Source organism: Nyctereutes procyonoides, unplaced genomic scaffold, assembly GCF_905146905.1.
Source record: "Nyctereutes procyonoides isolate TBG_1078 unplaced genomic scaffold, NYPRO_anot_genome, whole genome shotgun sequence".
Taxonomy (NCBI): domain Eukaryota; kingdom Metazoa; phylum Chordata; class Mammalia; order Carnivora; family Canidae; genus Nyctereutes; species Nyctereutes procyonoides.
The window spans coordinates 4,822,155-4,839,662 of NW_026575156.1; positions in this window are offsets into that span (position 1 = coordinate 4,822,155).

Genomic DNA, 17,508 nt, shown 5'->3' on the forward strand with positions numbered 1-17,508 from the left:
GAATGATTGCCAATTTCAAAAGGCTATATATTGCATGATTCCCGTTGTATGACATTCAGGATAAAACAAAACTATAGACAGAGTGAAAGGATCAGTGGTTACAAGTGGTTACTTGAAAACTCACTATGCATTTTTCAAATTCATAGAATTTTATAGCATAGTGAACCATAATGTATGCAAATTAAAAATCATTTACGATCTGGAAGGATCCCAGGAAAGAAAGCAGACTGTGACAAGACAATCTAACTTATTACAAATACATGAAATAATCTCACAAAAGAAGGCGGAAGAAAAGGTACTGACCTTAAGTAGCTTTGTAAATGAATACAGTCTGTAAGACTGAAGTCAAAATTCACTGCAAATAAACATTCTACAGCTCCCCCAGAGGTAAGGTTTACAATTCTGACACTGCTCTACATGTATACAAGAATTAAACAATTAAGACAGTGAATAGCAGATGGTGGGAGCCAGGCTTTTCACAGTTGGAGTGGGATTTTACAGAAAAACAATGAGTAAAGGCTAGAATTATCTATGGGTAAGGGATTAGAGTTGTAGTGAGAACTCATATTTAGCTTAATATAGATATACATGTTTACATATAGAAACATTTCTGGACGTGTGAACATACATGGGTTGGTATGTAAACAGATTTTTCATTTCTCTGTTAGCTGAGTTTCTGAAAGGAATGACATCCTAGTAACACTGAGCACATGTAGGGTCCAGATCATAGTTTTTGATACTATCTAATGAGAGTAACCTCTGCCCCTTGGAGAAAAGGCTGATTGATTCTAGGGCAGGAAATTTATACATTGAGCCTGAAGCATCTTGTAGTGCCTGAAAGTAAAGAAATGCTTAAAAAAAATCTTCACATTGATGAGCCAACTGAAACAGTTCCCAATGGCCAAAACTGGAACAACTTGAGCAATAAAATTTAAAAAAGGACTACTGGATCATAACTTGAATTATAAAATAAATAACCATTTATACTAATTTGAGTAAATGACTAAATAAATAAATGAATGGGAGAGAGGAGAAAAAATAAGTCTCTCATCAGTAGAATACCATATAATGTACTCAGCCATCAAGGAGAGGAAGTATAATTCCTCCCCTTCATAAGTGCAGGTTGTACATTGTGACTTCCATTCAAAGAGCACAGTATGGAAAGGAGGACAAAAGAAGTATAACTTCATAGTGGAGAAACCTAAAACCTCTACTTCAACTTGGTGACCAGGGTCAACATTAACAGTCATAAGTCTTGTTGATAGTCATGAAAATGGCACTTTACTTCTATGATCTTCCTCCCCAAACCCACAGTCTCAGCCTAATCATGAGAAAGCATGAGACAAATTCCAATGGGGAGCATCCTATAATATACCTAAACAGTATTGCTCAAAATTCTTAAGATCATCAGAAATAAGACTGAGAAACTGTCACATTCAGAGGAAACTAAGAAAGTAAGACAAGTAAATGTATTATGATATACTGGAAGGGGCCCTGGAACAGGAGGAAAAAAAAAGCATAACGTAAAAACCAGGTAAATCTCCATAAACTGGGAGCTTTATTAAGTGATAAAGTACCAATATCAATTCATTAATTTTAACAAATACACTGTACTAGGCATAAGATTTAATAATACAAGCAACTGTGGACAGGGAAGGGTAGAAAGGATATATAAGAACTCTATATGATCTTCTTAATTTTTCTGCCAATCTAACATTGCCCTAAAAATACTCCCTTCGAAATATATATATATATATATATATATATAATTTATAAATATATAAATATATATAATTTTTTTTATTTATTTACGAAAGTCATACAGAGAGAGAGAGAGAGGCAGAGACACAGGCAGAGGGAGAAGCAGGCTCCATGCACCGGGAGCCCGACGTGGGATTCGATCCCGGGTCTCCAGGATCGCGCTCTGGGCCAAAGGCAGGCGCCAAACCGCTGCACCACCCAGGGATCCCTAAATATATATAATTTATATATACATATATATAATTTAAATTCTTGGTCACAAGGGCACCTGGGTGGCTCAGGGTTGAACATCTGCCTTTGGCTTCGGTTGTGATCCCGGAGTCCAGGGATTGAGTCCTACATCAGGCTCCCTGCAGGGAGCCTGCATCTCCCTCTGCCTATACCTCTCTCTGTGTGTCTATCATGAATAAATAAATAAGATCTTAAAAAATAAAAATAAAAACAAATTCTTGGCCACTATTCTATAGAATTCAAAAAGAATGTGTTGAAAATGTGGCTAAGGACTAAATATAGACAAAAAACATGGATATTAGAGGAAAAAGTTTCAATTCAATGATAAATAAGAATCACTTTTTTCCTATCATTTTATGTAATAGAAAGAACTGGATATACTTTAAATAAATTATATCCTTGGACCTTGAATAAATCAGGTGCTTTGACTTATCATAAACACAGTTATGTAATACAGAATGAGACAATATTATAAATGAAGACTAGGTGACTAATTCTATTTAAGCCTGCAAGGATTTTGTTTTGGACATCTCAAAATAATTGCATAGACCTACTCACCCATCTTACCACTTATATCATTTCATTGAGCCTCCAAAACGACTTTGTGAAGTGAAAAAGGCAGGTGTTTTTGTAAAATTATTCTTGGATGGCTAAGTGATGTTTCTCTACACATATTCATAATAAGCAAAATTGGGGGTAAATCCTAAGAACTGGCGATCTTGTAGTTAAAGCAATATTGTTGTTTTTGTAGAGTCCGAGCTGCTGTTGTAGCAGCAGAACTGGTACTATGTCTTAGAGGTGATTATAAAGTAAATGTTGCTAATTCTCTATTTTAAAACACCTTCCACCTCTTTCATTTCACATAGAAACAATGCAGCAGAGAGCAACGGATCCACCACGATCATTTCTTGAGGTATTTTCTCTAATCATTATCACATAGGGAATTTATTTTGACCACAATAGTTCATGATTAATTATTTTAAGGTAGAGAAAGAGACAGCTGAAGGGGAGTTTTGAAATGGAAATTGTGACATTTGCTGTAAGAGCAATGATCTTTCACAGAAGCCAGGTGGTGACTATTTTACCATTCAGACAGATGGAAGTCCTGAGGTAGAGTCATTTTTTTTCTCCATTTGAAAAATTAGCTTATATAATTCAAGCCTTTTTTTTTAATTCCTTGCCAGATTTGTGCTTTGCATAAAATTAAGTATTACAAAACTTTTTCTACTAGGTAAAATGCAGTCCTGTGTGTATGGATTTCCTTTCAACTCACTGCAATTGTTGCAGCCATTTCGAGTGTTTATGACACCGTAATGACCATTTAACATGATGAAATGATAATAAGAGCCCCATGTAACTGTAATTATAGAGATTTACACCAATAATAGGATAAACATTTGTTTCAGAAGAATTTCCTAAAATTGACTTTCTATATATCTTTCAGACAGCATGGATGCTGCACCAATAATATTAATTTCCCCTAGACATTCAGCCTATTTGCCTAGAACTTTACTGTAAGCCCTTTTGCTAAGCATTTTATTTGAGGGGTCTCTGCATGTCATCCTACAAATTACTCTTTGAAGTGCTGTATTAACATCTATTTTGTTAGCTTTTGCATGTATATTGTAATAGTCCAAGAAAAGGTAGATAAATGAGAAGTGCTAGATAGTTGTTGTTCACATAGCTTGATGATTTGAATTGTGAGTTCAGTATCAGAGGAAAAACTCTGATTCATCTAACTTAACTGGTGTGGCCAAATGAAACTCAAGATGATTTCTTAGATGATTCCTTCACAAATCCCATCAAAAGAGAGGTTCAGGAACCTGACAACCTGAACATAGTCCCAACTCTTCTCATGTAAGGATGATCCAAAGCCATCTCAATAAATGACCTGTTAGAGAGACTGCAGTGTGGTCAGGAACAGGCTGTGAAGAGTAACATAGTCACAGGTCATCTGACAAAATGAGTGCCTATTAAAGCTTGGTAAAAAAGTTACTTCAAGGCACCCTTATAGTCTTAGCCTTTAGGGAGTCTTCCACCTTACCCCAAGTGAAAACTCAGGTTTCTAGGTATATTTAAAGTGATGATTTTCTACGTATCTCTTAATGTGACTTCTCTTTCTCCCTTCGTTTCTAGTTTCTAGTGATGGTATCTTAAGATAGTTAATTTTGTTTCTTTCCATTCTGCTCTCATGGCACAGCAAACCATTATTGTTTGCATTTAGCTCTGTTTCATATAAGCATAAATGAATAATTAAGTGAAATTTTTATTTGTAAGACTCCCACATCCCTCAGTTTCTTATCTATTTCACTTTTATATCTACTAATTGTAAGACTATAATCAAATTCATACTGATGGAGCTTCTCCTTACTACCACTACCCATTTCATAGTTTGCTCACATTTAATGGTCTGTATCTTCAAATGAAGAATTTCTTGTTTTTTATCTCAGCAACATTTTAAAAGATTTATTTATTTATTTGAGAGAGAGTGAGGGGGGCAGGGACAAAGGGAGAAGGAGAAGCAGAGTCGCGCAGACCTCATACTGAGCATGGAGCCCCACCTGGGGCTCTATCCTATGACCATGAGATCATGACCTGAGCTGATTTCAAGAGTCAAGCAGTTAACTGACTGAGCCACCCAGGTACCCATCTCAACAACATTTTTAAATACTTGAAAATCTCTTTGATAATTAAAAAAAGTCTTATAAATATTGATAAAAAAACATTTGCTATTTGTGCTTCATTCTTTTCTTAATGAAATACATATTTTAGGAGTTGAAAAAATAAGTATCTTTTACATTACATCTTTCTCTATTTATTTTAACAATAAAAGAAAGTGTTCTATATTTTTGCTCTATATGGCCAGAGACTAGATTATTTATTTTTCAGGTTGCTTCATAAAAAAATTCTAGAACAACACCGTACAGATGAAATTGTGGTTGAGATTCAAAACACACACACACACACACACACACACACACACACACATATACACAGTACATTCCATCGAAGTTTGGCAAAACCAGTTGGCAAAAACATGATGTTCCCTACTGATCATTTCAGTTTTCACATCCCTCCTGAAGCTGGGGAGTATTAATTTAAAATTACATGAAGTCCAAGTCAGTGCATTTTTGAGAAGTCTTGGGCTAAATGATTAGCCAGATGGGAGAAGATTTACTTTTCCAAAAATTGGTTTATGTGCAATGAAATATTCCATTGAGACATGAATATATAATTTTAGAGGTAATACTAAAAGTTCTGAGTGATTTACATATTAATTAAAGAAGGCTTACTACATAAAAACAGCATTTTCAAGTTAAAGAATTACATAAAGCTTCTTCAGTGTGAGAAAACATGAGTGAAATGTAAGTAGGGAAATGAGAATGTAAATGAATTACTTTGGTCATCTCCCATAAATAAAAAAGTTGCACTACATACCAAATTGGTTCAAGAAATTAACTTAGCAACAAAATCAAATTAATATCCTTTTAGATACTTCTGTTTAGATTCTGATGGGAAATTGTGTGTGTATGTGTCACTGAGCCCTATATATTGTACCTAGGGCTTATTTTTTTCTTTACATAATGACTTGTTGAAGAGGATTAATATTAGACTCCTTGAGGATAATCGTTTTTGCAATATAAAAACATGAGGCATATCAAGAAATGATAAAAGGGCACATTAATTAAATTTCAGAATAAATTATTAACATTTTTAATTTAATTCAGATAAAATTATAGCTTTATTTTTATGATGTAATGGGGGGGAAGTTGCCCTATATGCAGAGCATGATTCTGTTATTGCAAAAAGTGTCTTCCTAATCATGTATATAATTAAATATTTACATATACATATTTCTAAAAGTCCAGAAAACCACACATTGTATACTAAAAATGGATGTATATTTTTAATAGAAGTTGTCATTTTTACTTATATTTTATCTAGATATTTCATGTCCTCCTCAATTAACTTGTATAACTGGTAAATTATAGAAATACTGAGAGAGATAGCTACTTAGTAACCATTCTCAAAATACTATGCTCCTCGAAATAATATCGTGCCAACGTCATCTGCCTTGTGGTCATGATTTTATAATCCCTCTGCATCAAGAAGAAAAGAGCTTTCTGGTCAAGCACACCACCTTAAATTTAAGAGTTATTTGGAAGATTTCCATACATGGCATTGAAGTTTCTGCCTCTGTGTTTCACTTCTTCTCTGTCACCCATTTCCTTGACCTGCCATACCAATGTGGAAAGGGCTACCTATCAAAGCATATTTGCAAGACTGTCACAATTTTATAGCTACTCCTAGAAATGCTATGATTTTAAGATTTCATCATCTGCATTGTTTGAAGAATCTATTGTAGAATAGTATATGAATGCTTTGGGCAGCTATGAAAGGGAAATGAGATATGATGATACCAAAGTTAAGTACCTCAGTATTCATGGGTATTTGAGACTTACTCTATAAAGTTTCCATTTGTTATTTCTCTTAGAAGATATGACTTTCTGCTTAGGTTTAGCTAATATTTACACTGAAACAATCACCAATTATTGCCAGAGAATGTGCCTTAGTAATTAATGTATGTTATAATGATAAAAAGTCAACCAGATACTAAATTTGTATAGATAACCCATACAAAGATATTTAGAGCATGCATCATTGCCATAACATGACTCACAATTTACTTGTAAACAAAAGAATTCCTTTTAGGAAGAAAAATTGAGTGGCATTTTCTTCAAAATAGTTGGCTAAGTCAGAGAAAGACAAACACTGTATGATTTCACTCGTGTAAATTAGGAAACAAAATCGATGAACATGGGAAGGGAGGAAGAGAGAGGCAAACAAGAAAACAGACTCTTAACTATAGAAAATAAACTGAGGGTTGCTAGAAGGGTGGAGGGTAGGGATGGGCTAGATGGGTAATGGGAATTAAGGATGGCACCTGTGATGAGCACTGGGTTTGTACCTAAGTGATGACTCATTAAATTATACTCCTTAAACTTACATCACACTCTATGTTTACTAACTGGAATTTAGTATATGTACTGCTGAAGTGAGCACAACTAACTGGAAGTTAAAAACTTGAAAAAGAAAACAGAAGTTAAGGAAAAAAAGGAAACAATCTATACTTTTGAGGGTAAAGTAGGAAAACATTTCAGGTGAGGAAAATGGAATAAAGAAAGAACCAGGACTGGGGAAACATGAAATATATTGTAAAGGCAAGTGGCTCAGTTCAGGCAACACCGAAAGTAAGAAAACCTATTATTGCAAGAAAATGATGATAGCAAAAGAATTTTGTGATTTGGTCAATGAAGACCTTAAATCCTGGTGAATTGAAATATTTTTGCTGTTGTCTTGGGGAAAGGGGACTCCGATTTTTTTGTTGTTGTTGTTGTTGTTGTTGTTAAAGAAACTATCAGGTCCTTGCTTCAGGAAGCTTAATCTGACAACCAGGTATAAAAAGTGTTGTAGAAACAGACTGGAGGCCGGGAGACACATACAATAGCTTTTTCTCTATTCCCACTTTGGTTATTGAGGCCTCAGCAAGAATAGTGGAAATGAGAATGAAGAGAAGAAATAAGAAATATACAAAGATTATATCAACCAGACATACAAAGAGATTAAATGAGAGGGACATAGGGAAAAGAGCAATCAAACATGAGGCTCACATTCATATAACCACACAGATCATAGACTTGATTGTGTAAATGTCTGTATCATCATATACCAGAGGTGGAAAAATACCACAAGGTGGTATTTTTTAGGCTACAGAACTGATAATTAACCTACTAGGAAAAAACAAAACAAAACAAAACAAGGACCAAAAAGAGAATAGTTGCCTCCGTTTATGTATATTTTTTCCATAGTTTTTCTTGACTTTAGCAGAATGTGATTTGTCCAAAGTTTCAAAATTCAAGCAAAACAAAGACTTGGCCACAATGACCAAATAAGGCAGCTTGATTTTACCTGGGCTGCGCGTCCATATCTTTTGGCCACTGGGAGTTATTTTTGCGCGGGTCACCAATTACTTTTCCTAAGAACTTACTTTTAAATTCTAAAATTATATGTTTTATGTCATTTGTTATTTCATTTTCCTCTCTGTTTTTTTTTCTTTTTCATTTACCTTGGAATATTAGTGTCTTTGTTCTGGTTTCCAAGAGATCATTTAGGATTAGGGTGTTAACCATTCACCATACATGGCAAATGAAATATGTTTTCTCACCAATATTTTGCTGTGATGTTTTACTTCTGGTTGTACTTCTGATGTATTGAAATGTAATAATGTTCTGCTTTAAAAAATAAGTATATTGGACAGTAGAGATATTAGAGATCAGTAACAGGATTATGTCTTGCAACTTAAATATACAATATCCTTTTACCAACTTAGATTTTAAAAATCACTGAAGCAGTCTCTCTTGTGTTATGTTTTTGCCGTGTTCTAATTGTCTCTCTTTTCAGCATTACTGATTCTAATTTTTGTTCATAAAAAAGCGCCTTTTCATTCCTTTTATTTTGCATGCATTACATTTATTAACCAATTAAAATATTTAAAGACGAATAGAGGAGAGGTATCTATATTTTTAACATACATTTATAGAAATCATTGCAATCAGTATGTGAAATACCACTGATCACTTTTTAGCACTCTAGATGCAGAACTCTTCCCTTTAAATCTTGTAGTAAACATAACATGAAAATGAAATAATTTTTAAAACTGTACTGAAGACTGGGGTATTGAAAATTTGACATACATAAACACAAAAGATAACATAGTGTCTAGTTTGTAAGACAAACAGTCTCCCAATATGCATATCATCTCAGCTCCAAAGCAGCCTCCATGTAGTGTATCTATCTACCTCCTAGACCAAAAGCCCAAACACTTTAAAAATAATCTAATAGTGAAAAAGAAGAGAAGAAAGCAAAGGAGAAGAGAGCAGATGAGAAAAGAAAGGAAAAGAGATTCACCTTTCCAATTGCATTTACCTGCAAGAAGCTTTGCATTCTACCAATGACTACCTCTGATTTGGGCCATGCTCTTCAGGGAAGAATTCTTTGAAACATAGAAGCCCTACTATGTATAAATGAGATTAGTTTTCTAACAGGATGAGTTAAGAAAATTAAGTTATCATTATGCCCATTCTTCACAAACTATCAAATTATCAACAAAGCTAGCCACTAATGTGGTAAGGACCAATTTTATTTTATTTATTTTTTATTTTTTTTATTTATTTATGATAGTCACACAGAATGAGAGAGAGGCAGAGACATAGGCAGAGGGAGAAGTAGGCTCCATGCACCGGGAGCCTGACGTGGGATTCGATCCTGGGTCTCCAGGATCGCACCCTGGGCCAAAGGCAGGCGCTAAACCGCTGCGCCACCCAGGGATCCCTAATTTTAATAATATATACTACTGTAATGGAGAAAAGGGTCAAGTGTGAAATGAACTTTAATAGAGGTGGCTGGATGTTTTAAAAGGAACATGAGGTATCAGTAGGGGAAAACATATGAGACTTGAGTAGAATCAGAAAAGTAAAAAATTATAAAAAACAGGAAAGGAAGTTTGGGCCAAGTGAGACCCATTTTGGTATGTAAACTGGCTCTTATCAAAGGTAGGTTCCTACCATCCTAGAATCCAGGAGAGAGAGGGCCTATCTTTAGGTGTTGGCTGGAACAAGTAGTAAATGATTTTTGCAGGCTAGATTTTTCCTAGGCAGGCACCATCATGAAGACTTGTATACTCCCAGGCATATAGCTTCCCTCCAGCTGTTGGAAATTATGTTAGTGTGTGTTCCAAACTTTGTAGGCCCACCCTGAGGCCCAATCCAGGATAGGCCTCAGTGATGCTTGACTACAGTTTGGTCAAAGAGAGGATGTCAATATAAAGAAATAAAGAATGGAATTTCACATTGTTTTTCTAAAAGCAGTAGATATGCATTAACCCCTGGCCCCCATTTCTATCTCCAAAGGGTTCATAAGGATCAGTTGATTTTCAGGATCACTCATGGCTAATAAGCTGACTGAGCCCATAGGTAGAAAGGATTGAAGCTAATTGAAGTGTCTGATCCTGAGAGTAAGGGTGGAGTGTCCTTGAGACAGGTATGCTGGAGGACAGGTGAGTTTGCTAGGAGCAGTGAAGACCTACATGAAGGACAATTGCCATGAATAAAAGACATCAACTATACCATTCACTTGAGAAAAGTGGCTGGGATCCCTAGAATCACATCTGGGGTCAAGATAAAGTTGTTGGTAGCAGGGCCCATCTCAGATGACTCTAGGGCACACACACCAAAAATGCAAGAGGAGCCCACACAGCAGAGGCAAAAGAAGAAGAAACAATGATGACATTCCCCAGGGTTGATCCAGGCTCCAACACATGTCTTCTGTCACTGGGTCCCCATGTCTGGAAGTCTAACAACCAAAGATTCTACTTCCTTACAGACTCCCTTAGTTCTATGATTGAGGATAGAAGATTTTTGAATTGTTGAAATTATTTTGATATTTTCCTTTTGCTAACCTTGCCAAAAACAAAATCCTTCACATCTCCTTAGCCTGTTTAAAATTCATTAATTTTTCGTGAGGTGATGTTTTAAAGGGATTGAGGCAAAGATAGAGACCGTGATATACAACTACAGATGTGGATGGGTAGATAGCTGGCTAGCTAGAGAGATAGATAGATGGATAAAGAAGTTTTTTTCTTAGATAACTTTATAATATAAAAGGATTTTAGTGTTATATATTCAATGTCTAAGGAGAAAAAAAAATCTCAAGACTTCACTGTCAGAGAAATGTAGGTAAGTGGAAGAATGCCCATACTTGATGTGCAGAAGAATAAACATGTCCTTTGCACAGAGTAGAAAGGGATAGGAGATCTTTAGGGGCTTCTATCCCACCTTATGTTTGGTGTTGAATCCCCCATACAACAACTTTACAGATGTGTGCTTGTCCAGTCTGTGCCTGAACACTTTCAGTAATGCAGAAAATATTATAGCCTGGGGACCCCCTCTCCAGAGGGAGTCTGAGGTATCTTTGGACACCTGTAAGTGGTATAAAATTCCTCTTTACAGTTAGCAAAAATTATGTGCCCCAGAGTTTCCACTTTTTCATTCCATTTTGATGCCATGGGACTACAAGGAACAAATCAAATGCCTCTTGCACAGGAAAACTCTTGGTCTATTGCAGTGGACCTCTCAAATTCCCCTTGAGTCTTCTCTTTTACAGATTCAATATCCACAATACCTTTAAGGAGGCTTCATGTCTCATGCTGCTGGTTCCCTTCACAAATGTGGCCTTCTCAGCTCTGACACTCTTCCACTTTGTCAATCTCTCTCTTAAAGTCTGGTACTTAGGACTGAAAAAACTTAGATTCAACCAAATGACAAAGCACTATCGTTTTCCTTGTTCCTTGTTCTGCGTTCCTATCACATTTCTCATCCTATAAGTCTATCACTGTAACCACCATCAAAATGACTTTTCTTGGCAGGATGACTTACCATGATTCATGTTATTAACATGACTCAGAGTTGCCTGGTATTGAATTTACTGTCAATAAACTGTCAAGATTTTTAAACCAATGCTGCTTCTCTTCCTCTCTATTTGTGTAGTTATTCTGTTAAATGCTTGTTTATTGTCCTGTTTTAGAGCTAAGAACTTGAATTAAATCTAGCTAAATGTCATTATATAAATTTAGGCTCATTTGTCTGTCTTGTCAAAATATTTTTATGCCCTGACTTTGTCATTTACTATCTCTCCAACATTTTGTAAATATATAATATTCTGTATTATTAGATTTTATTGTGCATTATTCTTGCCTCTCAGGTTTCAACCACTTCATTTAGTCAAAAACCTAAATAACAATTGTATCTTATCTAAAGATTCTTTTAATAAATATCAGTTATCTTGCATTTCCCTTCTCTTCATTTCCATGAAAGACTAGGTAATAAAAGTTGTTCTTTGGTCTAAAAGCTTCATAATGTGTTTCTGGGTTTGTGGGAGTGTTTTGTTATTGTTGTGTTTTCAGTATCTGACAAAGTTAGCATGTGCTGAATATATATTTTAATGAATGGATTGATATTACACACTATGCTGCACAAGATGCATTGATATGGAAAAGCTGCTCAGAAATAAGTTTTGGTACATAGATGTTCCTCATGCAGCATCTTCATAAAAACATTGAGGCAACTGATAAGCTAAAGAAGCAAATCAAAACATTCATAGAATAATTTATCTTAAATTTAACAGAACAAAGTTACTTAAAATCATCTCTTTAGATAAAAAACTATTTAATATATAATCTAGATACAATGGAAATTTTAGAAAGTAGTTCTCCATGACTTCTAAAAATAGCTCTCTATTTTCTCCCAATTATAAAGTTACTTTTCATTAAAGCAGCAAAAGAAAAGAGTAAATTTAATTCAATTAATTGGACATCCTAAGCTGCTGCTCAAGAAAAAGTAGTTGGCATTAAAAATTATTACTGAGATAAAGAAAGTTCTTCCTTTTTTTTATCTCCCTTAACAGAATCAATTTATAAGGTTTAGCATCTTCATATGTGGCAAATCTATGACATAAAATCTATAGAAAATGATTCTGTGTGCTGTCCAAAAGTCTTATGAGCCAGAAATTCATGGAAAATAGTGTTTATTTTGGTCTTTTGACATCATTCTACTAGGTCATTTGCAAACCAGAAAATAATGAGGCTTAGGGAAAAAAATCATATGATGAAGAACTTCACTGAATGCAGCTTTAAAAGATTCATGATTTGCATGAAGGCTCATCCATAATTTTAACTATATTTCTCTATCACTATTGGAGCTTATTTGTGAAGAGATATCTCGTGGAAATTTTTTTTTTATAAAACTGTTGAGATTCATTATCCTTTTGCTAATCTTTCTATTATTTCTGTGTATATATATATGTATATATGTATATAATTATATATATATATATCATTAAGGATAAGCTCTTATTCTGTATGTTGGTAAATTGAACACCAATAAAAATTAATTTATAAAAAAAAAAAAGGATAAGCTCTCAAACTGGTGGTGGTTTTGAATACTAATTACAGTCTACAGAGTCCCAGGAACTTGCAGATGCCATCTTCTGAAAATCATTAAATCATAGGGGGAAAATGCCACTTAACACTACAATGACTACATCTTTAACTTAACTAAAGCTATTACAATCTGATACTTATGGTTAAATTCTCCCTTTTAGGTTGAAGAGAATTCTCAGATTCATTTTCTGCAGCATAAACAAAAGGAAAGGATCTACTGCATTGCCTATGGTGGTCACTTGAAAGTACCATTGAATAATAGTTGCAGGAACAAGTTCAGGTCCATGAGAGCATTCATCAGCCTGTGAACTACTGGAATGACATTTCTGGCTCTGTGATATGCTGACAGTGCTCTGGAAGCTTTGGGGGGCAACTACATCACAATGCATTCTTTGTTCATGAACTATAGGGAAATACTTGCATCAAACTTAAGATTATTGTAAAGATTCCTCAAAACAGATGCAACACATGCACAATTACACTTTACATTAACCATCTTTACAAGGTATGGAAAGTTGATTTCAGCTCAGATTTGAATTAAAGGGTTAAATAAAATGCATTGCACTGTGAATTATTTCCACATATATGTCTTATTTACTTACCCAGAGCCTTTGCAAAGTCAATTCCCTGGCCAGTTATCAATTGACTGTCTCTTGGGTCCAAATGTACTCTGAGGATAATGCTGGCCCACTAAACATTTTTCCTTAGCCAGTTGGAACACTTGAGCTTTATCAGTAGAGAATGGTGAACAGACTTCGCAGAAAGAAGCTTTTTTTCCTGGTCTGTGGCACTCTTCCTGGCAGGCTCCTTCGGTACACGGTATATCCCGAGGGTCCAGCTCCAGCTGTGGGGATGGTTTCTCCAGTGCCAGGTGCACACACAACTTCTTTAGTACACAGCTTCTCCAGGTGCATAGAGGTCAGCAGCCCAGGGACAAGAGATTCTCCTGGCAGCCCCACAGGTGGTTTCGTAGAGAAATGGCTCCCATGAGGCACCTTCCACAAATAGCTCCTCTTGCCACTTAAGAACACATATTTCTGGCAAATTCCACCAGTATGGTACCTCAGCTACTTCTCTCCATCATTGAGCTAAGGTATACCCTCTCCTACAAGGTCTGACTCTCAGTGCTGGCAGACAGGTGAAAAACTTACTCATGTATCGTGTCTTAAAGGTGCTGTCCATTGTACCTTATATTCCTATGTTTTTGGAATTCTTTTTTACTTCTTACCAGACAATCTCTCATTACTCCAATCCCTTGTTAACAGTGCTTTGTATTGACTTCTCCTGTTCAAATTGCTATATACTTTCTGTGTCCTCATTGGAACCTACTTATCTTTCTGAATTCAGCTCAAATGTCCTATCCTCAAGAAAGTCTTCTGACACCCAATCCCAGAAGAATTCAGATTTTCCTGTTCTCTTAGGTGATCTCAATGGTGATCTCATATATATTTTTTTTTTCTTTGCAGAATTTACCACAGTTATTTTACATATTTCTGTAACCCAGCATAATATAAAACTCTGCTATAGTCCCAAACTTCTATAGTGGAGGAACAATATTCTGTATCTTTTCACTAATATATTCCTAGATCCAACACGAGATCAAGTACATAGACCCACTGTAAATATTAGTGGAAGAATGAATCAACCCTTTCAACATCCTTTAGTTTAAATGCTGAATGTTGGAACGTGTTATGATTAAGAATTTTTTTAATGAACCGAAATATTACTTTTGGTAATTGGAAATTAAAGAGCCTCTAGAGTGTGACCAATAAGACAGCATTCTGCCTCTATGACCTGGTCGTTGCAACTTCCACATCATCCCTGGATTTCAGAATCACTCCTGATCTGTTACTCCTTCACTTACACATCATTTGTGCTTTTATACATGCTACTGCCAACGACTGAAATAATGTGTGAGCTCGTCAGTATTCCAAAACACACTCAGCAGATTAGTCAGAGAATAATGAGTAATCACATAATCTGTTTCTGATTTTTGTAAACCCAGCAGTGAATTACCTTTTATTTCCTGTCCTCATGTTGCCTTATTTTCTCCTTTTAGTACTAGATCTTTTTAGCTCCATTTTATCACAAAAGTCCTAGTTGTTGTTGGTTTGTTGTTGCTTTTATCAACCATTTTCCTTTAGTCTCCTGAGACTTATTTATAAAAATTTTATTAAGGTCTTTCTCTTCTCAGCTACTCTCCAAATTTTCAAGCAACGTTTATTTAAAAATAACAAAGCCTACTGACTTTGTGGGAGGCACTTTTATATCGATAAATTTTCAAAACTTTTTAACTTTTTGGTTCAACTTACATATTCTCTTATTTCCTCTAGAATTCATATATGTACTAAATATTTTTTAAATCAATAAAGCCACATTTTATAATAAAGATTTCAATAATCTAATTCAGGGAAAGTCCCCAAGAGTTATACTGTGTATAATCAAGTTCTACTTAAAACTCTGATTTTCCTTCATGTGAAATTCCATGCAAAATGTAAGTGTTCATAGTCTCTTTGAGACCATTTATGGTCCTGACCTCTCTTCATAAATTCATTTCTTTATTTCTGAGTTAAGCCTCTTTTGATGAGGGACATATCTATATTTCACCATGTTACAAATGCTATTATTAACTTACACTTTGCTTAAAACTGGAAGAGTTCCCAGTAACTATCAAGTCCTTCTATTTTTCTGATGATTGTTTTTTTATTTTTTGAATTATTTTAAAATACATTTTATTGTACTAAGAACACAGCATGAGATTTACCCTCCTAATGAATTTTTAAATGTGCAATACAGTTTTGTTGGCTATAGATAAAATGTTGTACCGTAGATCTCTAATAATACCCATCTTGCTTAACTGAAACTCTATGTTCATTGATTAGTATCCCCCCATTTCTCCCTCCCATCATCCCCTGGCGACTGCCATTTCACCCTTTGATTCTATGAATTTCACTAGTTTAGATGGCTCATATATAAGTGGAATTGTGCAGTTCTTATCTTTCAGTCACTGTTTTTATTTTTTCACTTTTAATGTCCTCAAAGTTTATCCATGTTGTCACATATTGCAGAATTTACTTATTTTTAAAGATGAACAGTATTCCATTATATGTATATACAACTTTTTAATTTTTAACTGTTCATCTATTCATGGACCTATTCATAGGTTGTTTCCATATCTTATCTATAGTGAATAGTGCTACTCTTTTAACTATTAATCATTCATTTTTCTTTTCCTGAAGTCAATATAGATTACACCTCTGTTTATCTTTTATTTATATCATTTCAATTTAATGAAAAAAACCCTAGTTTTTAAAAAATTACAGTAATGATTATACTTAATTTCTCAAATGCTCCATAACATTATTCTACTCTACCCTTCCATCAATTCAAAATTTCTTGTGATACTGTTCTAAAATTATCATTTCTAAAAAATATTATAATTTTTACTTCATAATAAAAAATCCTTTTATTAATATCCTGCATGTATCTTAGCATGCTACAAACTAAAATCTTGACTTTTAAAGATGACATCTGGCCGCAGGACGTGAAGCACCACGAGCAAAACCTCTGCCTTCAGAAAAGCACTCGCTGAGACACAGTGCCTCTAAACCGAAGGGAGGGTAGCAAACGTTAGGGCTGTCGTGGAGTTCTACATTGAAAGCCGTTGGGTGGAACCTGGCCCATGTGGTCTATTTCTGAAACAGAGTCCGGGCCTCTGGCAAGCCCCGTAGGTACACGAGGGCAGGACAGGACTGTGAGTGGGCCAAATGCATTGACCCATCCTAGAGCACAGCCCGGGGTGGAGCTTGCCTAGTGGCCCCCAGTTCAAAGGAGCTCAGTGGAGCAGTGGCCTGCAACAGGTAGGCTTTGGAGCTGGATCCCCATAATGGGACCTACAAGTTGAACTTCGGGATGGCCGTACTGAAGCTTAGAGAGAGTGAGTCCCAAGGAAGTTGTCTGCAGCTTTGACATGACCAGCCCACTGACCAACCCAAGCTTCATGAGCATGGTGCCAAACCTAAAGATCAGCTCCCAAGTTCAAGAAACAAAGAAGAGGAAAGGACTAGTGTTTTATAATGGCAGGAGACAAGGGAGTCATTTGCTTTATATGGGAGTATTGTAGAGGCTGAGTGGAAGTGTAGACATGATTTTGTCTGGGTATATGCAAATAGTCCACGCCGAGGTGCTCTTTTGTGGTTAGCCATTTTCAGAGCAAAAAGTGAGTGATGATGGTGGTCAGGTCATAACTGCCATTGCCTTCTGGGAAGCCGGAGCTGAGATCAGGTTCAACACTGTCACTTTCAAGTTTCCCCAGTCATCCTCCAGTAAGTAGCTCTCCATCTCAGAATCTATGTCTGCCATCTGGCCCTTTGGATAGGGTTGAGCTCCTCTGGTTAAAAGAGTTTGAGCACCAGAAATCTATAGAATTGAATTTTTATGAGATAATCGATGAGATTCTG